This window comes from Micromys minutus (genome assembly GCF_963924665.1).
Source record: "Micromys minutus genome assembly, chromosome: 30".
Classification (NCBI taxonomy): domain Eukaryota; kingdom Metazoa; phylum Chordata; class Mammalia; order Rodentia; family Muridae; genus Micromys; species Micromys minutus.
Window position 1 is genome coordinate 1,708,794 of NC_137965.1, and position 15,651 is coordinate 1,724,444.

General features: G+C 44.6%; 1 protein-coding gene and 1 pseudogene across 2 annotated transcripts in view; both read right to left on the reverse strand.

Moving 5' to 3' along the window:
• Positions 1-15,651, reverse strand: part of MAP7 (microtubule associated protein 7) — a 115,457-nt gene that overhangs the window by 60,593 nt on the left and 39,213 nt on the right. The gene's annotated exons all lie outside the window — the stretch shown is intronic.
• LOC308439784 (transcriptional adapter 3-like) lies at positions 9,544-10,456 on the reverse strand (annotated as a pseudogene). The gene has a single exon. The product of its transcript is annotated as a transcriptional adapter 3-like (transcript).

Sequence of the window (15,651 nt, forward strand, 5' to 3'; positions counted from 1 at the left end):
GTAAACAGCTTTTCTCACCCTTAGAATTCATGCTGGAATAAGGAGGCTGCTTTTGGCAAGTGACAGGACAGCAACATGTCGTTATAATGACATATAATGACTGGGCATTCCCGATGCATGTTAGTGAGCAAGTTTGCTCTTCCTTATGCTGGCTTAGAGGTACTGGGTACTTAAATTATTTTGATAATTAGTTAAATACTATGAACTTAAAAAAAAGCAACTAACATTAAAGAAATAATTTCCAAGTGCTCACTCTGTTTATTACTAGTTCTTACACTAACAAATACAGAACAAACTTAAGTTTTGGTTTGTTTGTGTCCTGAGACAGCGTCTTGTGACATTCTCTCCTTGCACCCAGTATACAGTTTAGGCTGGCTTCAAACTCAATCCTCCTGCCTCAGCTGCTAGAGTGACAGGATTATAGGTCTATGCTATGTCTCCATACTCAGCTCAGATAAGAGATTTTGTTTTATGGAGAGAACTCCCTCTTCTTTTTGATCTGTAATGTGTAAACATGTACGTCCTGTTCATTGTTTAGAACTTTGGAGATGAGCAAAACTGTTACTTTTCAATATTTTACCTGTGTATTTGTGCAGCAGCTTCGGGTAGTTCTCTGTCTACCTCGCGCAGAGATCTGAGGCTCTTCCAAAACTGCCAGAGGCTCTGTCAACAGGTCCTCTGGTCTACCTAGTTCTAATTCTCAACTACAAATGTTTAGCCATTTTCCACCTGTCAAAAGCCACCCTTGGTTTGATCAATTAAGCCCACCACAAACAACTGTTGATACAGAAAACTCGACCTTATTCACACATCTATTCACAACTTGGAAGATCATTCCTTAGTCACTATTCAAAGAACCACTTACAAGAATTACAGATATGAAATTTGGCACAAGGTTGGCATGATGGCTCAGGCAGAAGTGGTACTGGGAGTTGTAGTTCAGCCTGGGCTAAAGTGTAAACTCTTGTATCAAACACACAAACAAATGCAAAAGATAACTGGTCTGTGGGAGAGATGTGACTTATATGCCAAAGGCACAAATGTTGGAGGCCTGGTCCCTACACAGCATTAATGACAAAAAAAAAAAAAAAAAAAAAGACATTTTGTGTATGTTCAGTGAAAATGTATTTGGTTGAATCCTCACACGCAGAATCCACAAATACGGAAGGTCAAGTATCTATGAAGTAATTCCTCCAAGCCACACGGAGATGTATTAAAACCGTGGTTTGATAGCATCCCATACTCAGGACTTTGTTTTTAAAATAAAAATATCAAAAATGGTCATAAAGATGGAGAAAAACTAGAACCCTTGGTTACCACTACTGCTGGGAAAAATTGAAAAGACAAAGACCAAAACCAAAACCAAACCAAACTAACAACAAAACCTAAGCAAGCAAGTGCTAGGGCCAGAATTATGGTTCAGAGGAGTTGAATCAGGACCTCAGAGAGCGCCTCTTGATCAATTCTCACTACATACATGCACGTGCACACGTGCACACGCACATATCCACACACAGACACACACAAGGGTACACCTCAAACATCCAGTTAGTGCTGAATGGACAAAGAAAAGGTGTATGTAGCATACACACAAAAGTCTTAAAATAACACTCCTGTTAGAAGGAAGCAACAGCTCGGGTAAGCTCGGAAGAGATTCCATGAAAAATGTTTGAGTCACAGGCCAAGCTGCAGTTTGTGGTGTAGCAAACTCACAGAAGCACACCTGCTTCCGGGGACCGGGACCAGGTGGGGAAGGAAGAGCTGCTATTCATCTGCAGGGACCCACGGCTATTCAACATGAAGAGCACTAACACGGCATTACACTGCAAAGCATCAGGGGCAGATCTTATGTTAAATGTTCATTCCACAGTTTAAAAACACTGGCTGAGAAAGGCCATGGTGGCAAATTTACCTTGGACTAGGTTCATCATCAGCACAACAAATAAGCAATAATCAAAATTACAGTATGTTAATAAACAGAATTTAGTAATATCTATCCAGACTCTAAAAAGTTCAAAATTAGACTCTACAACTCCTCTTCTAACATGTTAATGTAAACTAACCTGAAGATAGAACATGTTTTTATATCTGAAGATGATGTAGTCAATGGGGACTATCCCGCCGTGGATTATTTAAAGCACACAGAGGCAGCACTGTGGCTCGGCAGTCACAGCTGTGCACATCAACGCTGAAGTAAGTACATGAAGGCTATGCCTTGGGGTGACAGCGTTGTGGGCAATGTTTCTTTTGTGTTTCTGTCAAGTAATAATACTTGTGTAGTACTAAAGTATATTTTCATAACCTAAAATAAATCTGAGTAGTGCTTTAAAGACAATGGAAAAATAAATTCACCTTTGCCTCTTAATAAACTTAGCTCCTTCATTTCATATCTAAAACTCACTCAGACCATAAAAGGCAAAACTACCCTCGTGGCTGTGGGAAGTTTTGTTTTGAGACAGATCTTGCTAAAAAGCACAGTCTGGCTTTGAACTCATGATCTCCCTGCTGCTGCAGTACAGCCCAGTACTGGGATTGCAGGGGACAGTATGTCACCTCACCCCTCTGCCGTTTGTCATTTGGAAGGACTGTCCAATCTCCTGTAGGTTAGAGGGATCTTTTGTGCCGCCCTCCACTATAGAAGAAGCAAGGTTACAACCTGCTTGGTAGTAAGATGTAGAATCTGGTCTCACCCACAGTCACGGAAGAATTTAGATCATCTATTGCTACTGGCTATGAAATTGCTGAGTAGATATAAAGACACACCCCAGATCTGTTTGGGGATTTAAATTTAAAAGGATTAACTGCTGTAAGCCGGAAGCACACTTAACATAATGAGGAATACAATCCAATGCACTGAGAACGCATTACTGATTTCACACCCAAGGTGAACGTGACACGTAGGCTCTCCTAGAGGACTTGGATCAGCTCAAAAGCAAAGTCCATATATATGAAAAGTCTAAAACACTATGTTCGTGTGACAACTACTCAAGGACATGAGACCCCTCTGGTCACTAACACTCATTTGACCCTCAGCTCCATCCCTGAGACAGGGTTTCTCTGTGTAGATGTATCTGTAGACCAGGCTGGCATCGAACTCAGACATCTGCCTGCCTCTGCCTCCCTAGTACTGGTATTAAAGGCATGTGCCACCACTGTCCAGCCATTAATACCTATTGTATACCTTTAAACATATTAAATATGTCTTTATGAATCTGTGACGAATTCTCAAGACTCCTAGCTCCACACTTGGTGAGGAAGAAATCCCACATCTAGAAAACGCACATAAAACTTTCTAGTTCTCAGTGATGTCATTTCACTGTGATGTAGCTAACATCTCTGGATGGAATATTTATTTGGCTTTTTATATTGACTATGATTGACATCACACTTTTCCTTGGGTTTGGGTAACAAAGGTTTCATGTAACCCAGGCTGGCATTGAATTCTCTCTCATCAAGGATGACCCTGACCTCCTGATCATCTTGTTCCCATCTTAGGTTGGGAATTTTGATTATCAGGAAAATACTACAAAATCAAACGACTCAAAATAAGAGGCTTCCTTACTGGTTCCAGGGATCAAATCCAGGGCTACCCACATGCAAAGTATGTGCTAGACCCTAGCCTTAAGACATCTTAAAATGTTCCATAAAAATGTTAATCTTTAACCTTTTAAGGGCTGTTACAGAAAACCACGAAACCTTTGCATTGTTAATGTTAGATCAAATCAAGTAAGCAGAAAGATTAAATATTAACTTTTACTGTCTTGGCTATTTGTCATTTATTTGCTCTTTGGTCATGTATTTTATTCTGTTTTGAAGACATCAAAAACATACTTGTATAACCTAACAGGTTACAGTGCAGATATGGTTTGTGGAATCACCCTTTAAAACTGAATAGGAAAAAAAAAGAAAGAAAGAAAACTGAATAGGACTGAAGAAAAGCAATTTCTCATTAATCCTGATTTTTTTTTTTTTTGAATCCCTGTGGATCTTTCAAATTAAGATATAAACCAACAAACCTAATTTGTGTCACGGAATCTATACACATGCACTGTTCTAATACATGATCAAACATTTTAGATTTCACTGAGCAAAATGTCTTTGGATTAAAAAAAGCACAACTCACTCATGCTGAGTTGTCACGTGCTCGCTGTTCATGAGTGTTAAAAATCTGAAGGGCTGACAGTCCTGTCAGTTTACTTTCAGTAAAACCTTCGTGCTTCATGACACTCTGATATGAGACACAGTACAGAGTCAAGATCTTACCGCACTGGGGCCTGAGATTTAATGCTACAATTTCATTTGAGAGAATAACTACTAAATACCAACTCAGTAAAATGACACTGGAATATTTTAGTGGGTTTAATTGAGTGTATGATTTGTACCTTAGAAGACATATGTTAATTAAGTCTTGTAATGAAACATATCATATAACTTCAGTTTATGTGACAACCCGTGTTATTAAGTCTCTGTCCCTTTCCTTTTATGCGATCTCATTTGCAGAACACACTCAGAGTTTTTGGTTAAGTCCAACATCTGTGGCTGGAAAGTTGGAGGACTGATTCAGGGGCAGCACCCTTCCCCCTCCCGGTCATTACTTCCACTGAATATTTGGGTATTTGTTTAGGAGAAGCTAGTTAAATTACAGTTAATCTAGCATACTCTGAAGTCTTGGAAGATACAGGTCAGTGGATGTTGAGGTCAAACTCAGGACAGTAAGCACAGTGGACAGTGTTCTCCTCCGGAACGCCACCCTCCACACCTCAAATACACTGTGTGTGGAGACCTACATAAAACATGCTCCAGGGCAAAAAGAACCTGGAAATTAGTTAAGTTAGCAAATCATACAGGAGAAATTTTAATCTGAGATGATCCCATTGAACAACACTGACAGAATACACATTTTTCTGTCTTTCTCACTGCATTAGTAAATTATTCATCCCAGAGTAAAGTCAGAGTTAAAAGGCAAACAAAAAACAAACCTAAAAGCTACTTGAAATATGCTGTCCCAATTTTGTACTTCTTAAACCATAAAATATAAATAACAATTACTCAAACTGTGAGTCCTAGTAGTTACTAGAAATTGATAACTATATAAAATTAAAGTCTTTCCCATAGCAAGTGTTTTATAGTAAATATAAATAATACCCATTAACTATATTTAAAGGAAAACAAGTTATTACTGCAAAACTTACGCTCAATGAATGTCTACCAAAGAAACTACTAGAGAAGAAAACAAGGTGACAGAAATAACTCTTCAAAAGTAGCAGCTAAGAGCTTATGCATGAAGTTTTCTCTGTAGAAAAACATGTAGATTTTTGTATGACATCAGTGTTTGCAGGTCAAGACAAGGAAAGCATTCCAGTAGGAAAAGATGAGAGGGAAATGCAGGTTGTGTTTCTGAAATTAATGGAAAGAAAAAAGGGAGGAAGAGAAGGAGGGAGGGAAGGAAGGAAGGAGGGAAGGAGGGAAGGAAGGAGGGAGGGAAGGAGGGAGGGAAGGAAGGAGAGAGGGAGGGAAGGGAGGGAAGGAAGGAAGGAGGGAAGGAGGGAAGGAAGGAGGGAGGGAAGGAAGGAGAGAGGGAGGGAAGGGAGGGAAGGAAGAAAGGAGGGAAGGAGGGAAGGAAGGAGGGAGGGAAGGAAGGAGAGAGGGAGGGAAGGGAGGGAAGGAAGGAGGGAGGGAAGGGAGGGAAGGAAGGAGGGAGGGAGGAAAGGAGGGAGGGAAGGAAGGAGGGAGGGAGAGGAGGGAGGGAAGGAGGGAAGGAGGGAGAGGAGGGAGGGAAGGAGGGAAGGAGGGAAGGAAGGAGGGAGGGAGGGAAGGAGGGAAGGAAGGAGGGAGGGAGGGAAGGAGGGAGGGAGGGAAGGAGGGAAGGAGGGAGGGAGGGAAGGAGGGAAGGAAGGAGGGAGGGAAGGGAGGGAAGGAAGGAGGGAGGGAGGGAAGGAGGGAAGGAAGGAGGGAGGGAGGGAAGGAGGGAGGGAAGGAAGGAGAGAGGGAGGGAAGGGAGGGAAGGAAGGAGGGAGGGAAGGGAGGGAAGGAAGGAGGGAGGGAGGGAAGGGAGGGAAGGAAGGAGGGAGGGAAGAAGGGAAGGAGGGAAGGAAGGAGGGAAAGGAGGAGGGAGGGAAGGAAGGAGGGAAGGGAGGGAAGGAAGGAGGGAGGGAAGGGAGGGAAGGAGGGAGGGAAGGAGGGAGGGAAGGAGGGAAGGAGGGAGGGAAGGAGGGAAGGAGGGAGAGGTGCAGGGGAGGCAGACAAATACCTTCTGCAAACTACTTTTCATAGAAACGCTGTCATCTCCACGTCCACAGGCTGAGCAAGATGAAGGTGGAATTATTAGGAGTAGTAAGAAATCATCAACAAATTACATGGCAAACTTTTCTTTGTACAACAGCTTAACTGCATGTGTGGCCCGCTGTGGGCATGCAGTCTTCAGGAGACACTATGAGTAGTTCGGGTCTTCTTTGTGTTTGTCACAAGCAAGCAGCAGTGGCGTGGACACGGATGACAATGCCACACGCTCTAGGACACGCCAATCACACTTCCATACAGCACAGTAAAGATAACGTAAATCCTGCTCTGCCTTCTAAAAAAACAGAACTAAAAGGTTTGTTCTCCTTTTAGCAAACACATCTAGTAAGAACTTGGTGACTCTCTTCCACCTGTAAGAATGTCATTGTGTCAAGCTGGCTGAGCAAGCACTAAATTCCTATCTGAAGTTCTCACAACACGCTTGCTTGGTTAACTTACATTCCATTTCAGCATCTTCCATGCTAAAATCCCTTCTTGAGTGTTCGACATATCTGCATGTCTCCTTGCTCTGTGTCCCTCAGTCAGGCACACACCAAGTGGCTAACGAGAGCATACCGTCAGGCTAAGATTCTTCAGCTTCAGGTACACTCGGGAGAAAGCAAAGGGGTGACAGATTTCTACGCAACCCCACAGCCTGTTTTGAAATGGAAGCCCTGATCACTGAACCAAGTAAAACTTCTGTTCAAAAGAGTCAGTGAAGCTTGAAGGAGTGTGGGCTGCAGGCTGGGAGGGGTTAAAAAGATGCCTGTGAAAACAGGGATTCACCGGCCAGGGCCTCCAAACAGGCTGCGAATGAAGCACACACTGAAAACTTAAACTGTTGTCTCTCCAGGCTCTTTTACCTTTAGGGGGTCCAACAACAATGTATTTTCGTCCTCCAAGCTCCGACTGACTCCTCCTGAAGCAGAAGCCACCACAGGCACTCACTTGGACTCATGCAGAGGGACCTCAGTTCTTTCTCTCCTCTGCGGCTGAGGACAGCCATTGAGAAGCTGCAGTTAGTAAAGCTTAGAGGCTTTGTTCACCAACGTGCTTTAGCAGGTTCTGAGAAATGGTAAAAAGTCTTCAAGAGGGAACACAAGGGCCACGTTGAAGCTCCAGAAATCACTTCTGCACTGGTTATGTACAGGTTCCGAGAATTTACCACTTTGTTAGTGGGAGTCACAGGGAACTCTGGGCTCAGTGTTAGGAGGGTCACATGGGACTCTGGGGCCAGTGTTGGGGGGTCACACGGAACTCTGGGGCCAGTGTTGGGGGAGTCACAGGGAACTCTGGGCTCAGTGTTAGGAGGATCACACAGGACTCTGGGGCTAGTGTTGGGGGATCACACAGGACTCTGGGGCCAGTGTTGGGGGATCACACAGGACTCTGGGGCCAGTGTTGGGGGGTCACACGGGACTCTGGGGCCAGTGTTGGGGGGTCACACAGGACTCTGGGGCCAGTGTTAGTGGGGGTCACACGGAACTCTGGGGGCCAGTGTTTGGGGGTCACACGGAACTCTGGGGCCAGTGTTGGAGGGTCACACGGGACTCTGGGGCCAGTGTTGGGGGGTCACACGGAACTCTGGGGCCAGTGTTGGAGGGTCACACGGGACTCTGGGCTGTGTCTCTGCCATCATGTTGCTTTACCTTTAAAAGGGGTTCCCCCACTTTTCTTTTTTCAAAAGATGGTACTGTAATTTCAACACTTCCCCTGTCTCCCTCCCTGCTCCCCTTTAAGTCGATGGCCTCTTTATTACCTGGCACTGGGCACATAAATGTTACCTGTTTGTATATTCCCAGAGCTGACCATTGGCACGCTGTCCTGCTCATTTCTGGGGAGGGCCACCTCTCTTTCTCTTTTACGTGTGTGTGCGTGTGAGTTAGTGTGTACTGCCTGTGGGCAGACTGTCTACAGAGCAGCTGGAACTCAGTCCTCTGCAAGGGCGGTATGCACTCAACGCTCACTACGTAGCCAAGGCTGGATTGGACTGACTTGCTGTATAGCCCAGACTCACCTTAAACTCACGAAATCCCTACTTCTGTTGACCCAGTGCTGGTCATAGATTTGAACCATGCTTCTGTTCTCTAAAGGGCTTTTGTGTAGATTCACAATAGAAGTCTTTCTTACACATTAGGTGTGAGGCCCAGAAATCTTTGATTAAAGCCAATTAATCTAATGAATTTCCACTAGCTACAGGCCCAGCTTCAAATAGAAGATTCAGGATTTAGAAGAAAATATTTGAAGTGTCCTTGAATGACATGGCTGGCCCCAGGAAGAGGTTGGGCACCATAGTTTCTACAATGGTGGATGTTCAAGCACACACTGAATCCTTTCTAAAGCTCTTGGGAGGAGCGAATGGAGTGTGAGCTTCAGCTGGTGCACCCCAACACCCTCAGAACTCACCACCACAGCTGCTGGGCCACCCTTCCCCAGCTTCTTACACTATCCAAACAGCTTGCATGATAGAGACACGCTGTCTGATGTAGGGTTTTACAACCCTGCTGCCATTGATCTTTAGCCTGGAAAAATCCTGTTATAAGTAGCAGTTCAGATTTAATGATAATTTATTTGGGGTCAATGCTATTCTGAGAACTTTGCACAGTGGGTTGATCTGATATCATAGTAACTTTATGATGCTGATTCTGTGGATGGGGTTCCCGGGCAGCGCAGAGGTGGACACCCATTGAAGTTAGGTTTCTTTTTTCTTCTTCTTCTTAAGTTTGTACTTTGCAAAAAGTCCTTGAGGGAGAGGTGTGGAGATGGTAAGAGGAAAAGGGGACGAGGAAGAAGCTTGCTCATGGGCATCAGGCAGATGCTAGGTCCAGGTAAGCGCAGTAAGGCCCCAACATAGCAGCTGCACAAAGCTCAGCTGAGTGGCCTGAGAGCGTTTCAGCCCTGAGACTGTTGTCACCTGATAGGCAGCTTCTAGCCAAGGTTTCAAAGGAAGTGGACTTCGGCCAAGCCAGGGAGATGGCCAGCAGTGGTAAGGCTACTGGTCTAGGAGCTTCAGGATGCTTTCCTGCTCCCTTGGGTTCCTTCTTGGTGGGGGTGCGCTTTTTCTGCCGGGCAGCCATGATCTTATGGAGGGCATCCATGACCTCACTGTCTGCCATGCGGACTCGCTGCCGTAGCTCCTGCCGGCTCACCTCCTCTTTTGCCCACCTCAGCAGGTCATGCTTCTTGGTGTGGTTGTGTGCACACAGTGCCTTCAGCTCAGCATGCCGTTTGCGCAGCTCAGCAAGGACCTCATCCTCTGGGTCCTCAGACTTCAGCAGGCCCTGGGCAATCATTGTGAGGTCCTATGAGGCCTTTCTTCTTGTCAGCCCCAATCTTCTGCTTCTCTAGCAGATGCTTCTGGGCCCAGCGCTGGGAGCAGTGTTTCCCTAGTGGGGGAATCTTATAATGTTCAGCTTCATCTTCTGGGGGCTTCAGGAGCTCCTCTAGTGTTCGTACCTTCTCACTGGTGATGTCGGCACAACAGGACTCCACAGAGGCCGAGAGCCCGTGGGGAGCACCATTCTTGGGGATCTGAGGCACATCAACTGGGTCATCAGTAAATTCATATTCCTGGATCTTGGGCTGAACACTTTTGGATTTGGGTCATTCTGAGCCAGGGCCTGGCCCATGTCCTGTCTTCCCTTCCAGTTCCTTCTTCTTGGGCTCCCATGTTTGGGGGAGTACCAAGCTCATGGTCTCGACCGAGCTTCAGGAATCACCTGTCACCTTTCTTATCCTGCCAGTCAGTCAGCATCTGGGTTTCAGCTTCCAGCACATGCTGTCACCTGCTGGCAGAGGACAGCAGGGCCTCAAGCTCCATCAGGGTGTCCAGCTCCTCAATACCAATGCCATCGTCCTCAGAGCGGGCCAGCACTGTCGTGTACGGGGGAGGGGAGCAGACCTTCAGGTGGTCCGCAGACTTGAGCTCACTCGGGACCCTCCTGGAGTTTCTGAGGATTAAGTGATGCTTGTTAAGTGCCCAGTTCAATGCCTGGCACAGAAGTGGCGAAGTTAGTCTTAAATCCACAGATTTAACCAATTTCTGGTCAAGCATACCATGGAACAATTGTATCTGCACTGAACAGTGCTGCTCAGCAGTGCAATCTGACAGCTGTTCATTGCATTGGGTATTGCAAGAAGGGGAGAAAGGATTTGGAGCACACGGAAAAGTGTGCATGGAGATTGTGCGAATGGCTACTAAGGAAACGGGCTGAAGTATTCAAATGTGGGAGCACTAGGGCTCTCCCGGGGCTGGGGGGAAGGTTCTCTGTAACACTCAGTCTCTACACCATGCTCTGGTGCAACAGGTGCTCTCCAAGGAGAGAGGCAGAGCACCTGGGAAGCATTTAGGCAGAAGGGGCTGCTGCTCAGACATGACTGGTACCACAGGGAGGGATGAAAGGGAAGGACAGCGAGGACATTGTGTGGACACAGCGCTCCACTCTTTCCTGAGAACAACAGTTTTAACCGAACGGCGATGCATTCATGCAGGACAGCTGACGACTGACAAGAACAACGACAAAGGGTTTCTATAAGACATGTGGCTCAGAAGATGTCTGTGCCCAGCACACAGGCGAGGGGTGCTGACTCATCCTAAGCTTCGGGACACAGAAACTCTCAGGACGAGGCGCAGTCCTGGCTGCAGCTATCTTCCTTGTTATCCTCACAAGCTCAAAGCCCTGGCTTTTCATTCCGTATTTGCTTCAATTTTGAATGTTATTGCAAAGCTATATTAATGAATGATACTGGCAGCTTACTATCTAAATGAATGCAAATCATTAAGTGAGATTAAACGCACACAAATCCCAAAAAGCTGTGAGGAAATAAAGGTGGGTCGTAGGTAAACACCACTTGATAATCCCTGAAGCATAGCAGCAGCTGATGGACGAGAAGTGACTACAGAGCAGACGCCAGGAAGAAAATCTAAGGCGCTTATGTGCTTCCTTTCTATGCACATCCTTTCTATGTGCTCACCATTTCCTGCCCACTGCCTACCTGCTCTCCCTCAGCTGTAACTGGTCTCAAGGTCAGGACCGACAGAGCTCTTCTCAGTCCCCAGCCTGCATGCTTACATCGCTGTGAGAAGAAATGGTGAGCTGTGAGCACAGCCTCGTTTCCCCACCTTAACCTTTGGCTACTGCTATACTGGTTTTTATGCAGCAGGAATTCCAAGTGATCACGAGACATCCACCAGCATTTGTTATCCCCACCCCTGGCTTTCCTGTTGTGTAATTGAGAGGCAAATTTGTACGTTTCAGGTGTATAACATAATAGCATGCTTATGCACACACTAGAAAATGATTACCACAATCAAGTTAATTAGCATCTCCATCGACACCGAGGGAGTCTCCTATCGAGCTTCCAGTGCAGTATCCTTGGTCTTTTGGGATCTCACTGGATGGCAGGTTCCCAGAACTAACTCAGTCTGTTCCTCTGACAAACCTCTCCCCATTTCCCTGCCCTCTGCTTGTTTGTAACTAAGTTTCACGTCTCAGAGACTTGAGGGGATCCTGCATCCATAGAACAGAAATGAGAGGGGTTCAGGGACAGGAACAGCTAAGAAACATGTAAAAAAAAAGAAGACAAAGACCTGGTTGTCTTCCTAAGTGTCTAGGTACTGGGTTTTGTGTGTGTGTGTGTGTGTGTGTGTGTGTGTGTGTGTGTGTGTGTGTGTGTGTTAGAGGCCAGAATGTAGGTAGGTCCAACTCCATGGCTGCATTCTTTAGAAAGGGAGCTGTGACATGCTTGGTTTTTGAAATCCACACACACATTATTCTGGACTCCTACATGCAGACTTCAAATTCAAAATCCAATTTCCTTCATGTCTGTACTTGACAGTAGCGATCAAAGCTAGCCTTTCTTTCTATGAAACAATCAGCTGTTTTTAGGATACCTTTCTACCATGTCTCATGCCTCTCAGTCTTCTCACCGAGGTTGCAGACTTACCATGACCTCCAACGAGCGGTTTTAAGGTGCGTGTGAGCCTTACAGCGGTCTAGGTATAATTACACTGGAATAACTTAGAATGTGTATGCATTATACAGACTAAGGAGGTTATATTTGGGTATATATACACAAATGTTCATGTAACAATTAATGAAAAAAAAAACAGCCATGGACTTGAAGCAAAGATGGGTATATGGGAGGGTTTGGTGACAGAAAGGGGGATGGAAAATAATGTAATGATAATCCAAAGAGTAAGAGAAAAAATTTCAAAAAACGTGTACTCTGGAAGCCAAGCAGCTTACAGAAGAACTGAGGAAGGCAAACTGCTGAGTCAGCGAGCACTAAGTTGTAACGGAAAGACTTCAGCACCTCCATCCCTTCTCGCACGCACCTCTGTGGGTGTGAACAGGATATTATGCTGGAGAGCTCTACTTTGGTGTCCACTCTTTCAGGTTAATTGTGCTGTATTTCAGAGGGGATTTTGCAGAGGATTAGTTGGCAGTGCCTGACAGCTGGAGTCCCATGTTAGCCCAGACACAGAAATGAGGACCATGACCTACTTTTTGTTTTAAACAACATGTCCATTTTTAATATTTGTACAGTTTTATCTTTATATTCTTGTCTGGGAAAATATGAACAAACCCAGGTTTACCATGCTGAAATAATGGTTTAGCCAACTGCCATAAAAGTGGCTCATACAGATTACAGAGCTGACTCCTGTCCTTACATCCATGATTACTGAGAGGCCTGCCCCTGCCCTTTGTGTTTTATTGTATATCTTAGAATACAGGAGCAGCTCATCACAAGTCTCACTAGCGCATTAGTGATGGACTCCGAACGCAGCAGGCTCAGGATGAGAGGCCTCAGAAGTCTGTTTTATGCTTCCTGCTCTGGATAATTTAGGATTTTGCAGTATGCCTGATGTAAACATTGCTGCTGTTTGAAATAAACCTTAAATGCTCCTTTGAAGACAGCAAAAGCCATTCCACCCAAGATTGTCCTCTGTAAATTTGAGTTAACACTACTAAACTTAAGAATAGTTTAGCAACTTTTGTCGCAAGAGTAGGAAAGACAAGGGCTCCACACGAAATTCTAGTAGCAGAGACATAATCTGCTAAAGGGTTAGCTTCAGCTGGAATTCAAGGAATAGGACAACCAATCCCTGGAAATACACTGTTCAACATTTGTAGTTTATTTGAGTATTTGCACCATAATCCGAGCGCAGTCCTCCCAGGAGTCATTTTGTCCTGTATCAGCATGGCACGAAGTCCGATCACAAGAAATAAAGGGTCAGCTGGTTCTATAACATCCAACCCTTCTTTATCTCCCACAACCTGTCCGGCATCTGTGGGGGCTTGGTCTGGCATCTTCTGAGCAGCCCCGCTCAGGGCCAGGCCACAGGACAGTAGCATCAAGAGGGGGCCACCAGGGAGAGAGGAGGAGCCGCCCAGGGTTCCGGTCCATGGCCGGTCGGGGTGATGGATTGCTGCTGGCGGAGGAGCTACCTCTGTCCATGACCTACTTTCAAAAGCGCTGGCTATTCGTTAATTTCTTCAAACACCAGATTTTCCCTTCTGTACAGCTGTCCCATCCTGTGCTTCATGATTCTTTCCATGATACTTTCTCCCCAGCCATCTCTTTAATCACCATGTTAAACCTTCTGGATGCTTCCAGTGCTCAGCTATGGCAATCTCCCTGCAGGACACCTACCTCGAAAAGCAGCAAAGGTTCTCCCTCCTTTGCAAACCCAGAAACACAGCCATTAATCCTCCCTAAGAGCCTCAGCGTGGAAAAGCTTTACTCCAAATTGCAAAGGCCTATTATCCAGTGTATCTGTCAATTTCTAGTAATATGGAGATTTATCCAAAAAAAAAAAAAAAAAAAAAAAATCAAGCAGTAAATGTAGTATCAAAAATAGAAAATGTAAGTGAGCACATAGCTTACAGTTTCAGTTTAAGAACAAACACCACAAGCATTTTAGTCTATGCTCTTACAGAGCTTTTTCAAAGACTACATTCCTGTATATGAAACAAAATCCAGAATCTTTATGTAATAGTATCTTGAAATCTACTATTTGGATATCTTCTGTGTAAAATAATGTTCCCTTTACTAGTGGCTCCACAATACTGAACTGTGGAGCATCTCGTTTCTATAGGACACACCGTAATTTTATATTTGTGATTTTATAAATTGCATGTTGTAGACAAGGTTGCCTGTTGAGCTGTGAAAATTTGAAAGCGGCTCACTAATCAAATGAGAGAACCTTGGCATAAGATTACATAATTAAAAAGAACTAAGAGGAGAAAATCTTCATCAGTGCATACTGATAAAAATGAAAATTGAAGGGGAGGCAGGTCTTATGGCAGAAAGCCAACTAGTAAATGTAGAAGGAATGGTGGGTTAGAAAATCTATTTGGCATCTAACAGAACAGTAATTGCTTCAGAATAATTGAAGCTAAAACTCACGGGTAAGCATAAGAGGAAAGTGAGCACATTTACGAAGTTTCAAAGAATCTTCCCACAATACAAAATATAAAATCAAAACAAGATCTAGCCAGTATGCCCTAAGCTGGTGAAGATGGTTACTGTCACCTGGGCTGGCACAAATTCTGCCTCCTGATATAGCACATGCAAAATCATCGCTTCTGCAGCACTCCTGTCCAAAATACAAAACCTAGATTTAACTGTCCATTAGTCAAACCCCAAACAGAGATGCTACCACAGAAAAACTGGCTTAAATGCTTCCAGAAGGTTAGTGTTAGTAACTACACAGGGATCTGTCATTCCTGTGATTCTTCAGCTTTTCCTGAGACCTGAAATGATATGAACTAAGCTCAAGGCAGGGCTACCGAGTCCCTATTGCTGATCTTAAAAACATGAATGCAACCGTGGGGCTCCTTCATGTATATACAGGAAAGCTAATGAAAATAGAAATAACTAAATGCAAAACTCTCAAATCAACTTTGTTCTAAGACAGGCTAGAACAACTCCAAAAGACAGAAGAGGAATTAAAGTTTCTCATGTGTTCCTTTCATTTCAATTCCGAGCAACTTGTTATAACTTCCAGAGAAAAGGATACAATCTTTTCTTATATACATAGTAGATCCTTTTCACAGGTTTAACTTTTTCCTTTACCAAAAAAAAAAAAAAAAAAAAAAAAAAAAAAAAAAAAAAAAATCAGATGAGAAAGTTGTGCTTCTTAATTTCAAGCTATCCAAGATTAAGTATGAAAAGTAAGCAAAAAGCTACAGGAGTGGGGACTGCCCGGCCTGAGGGAAGGTGGGCCCGTCCAGTGAGGACGGGGCACAGGGGCTGGAGAAGTTCCAAAGGGCAATTCCCCCATGAGGCATCAACTGACTGGAGAATCTTATTCTATCTCAGACTAAACCCTGGGAAGACACGCCTCTAGAAAGGTCAGTTTGCTCT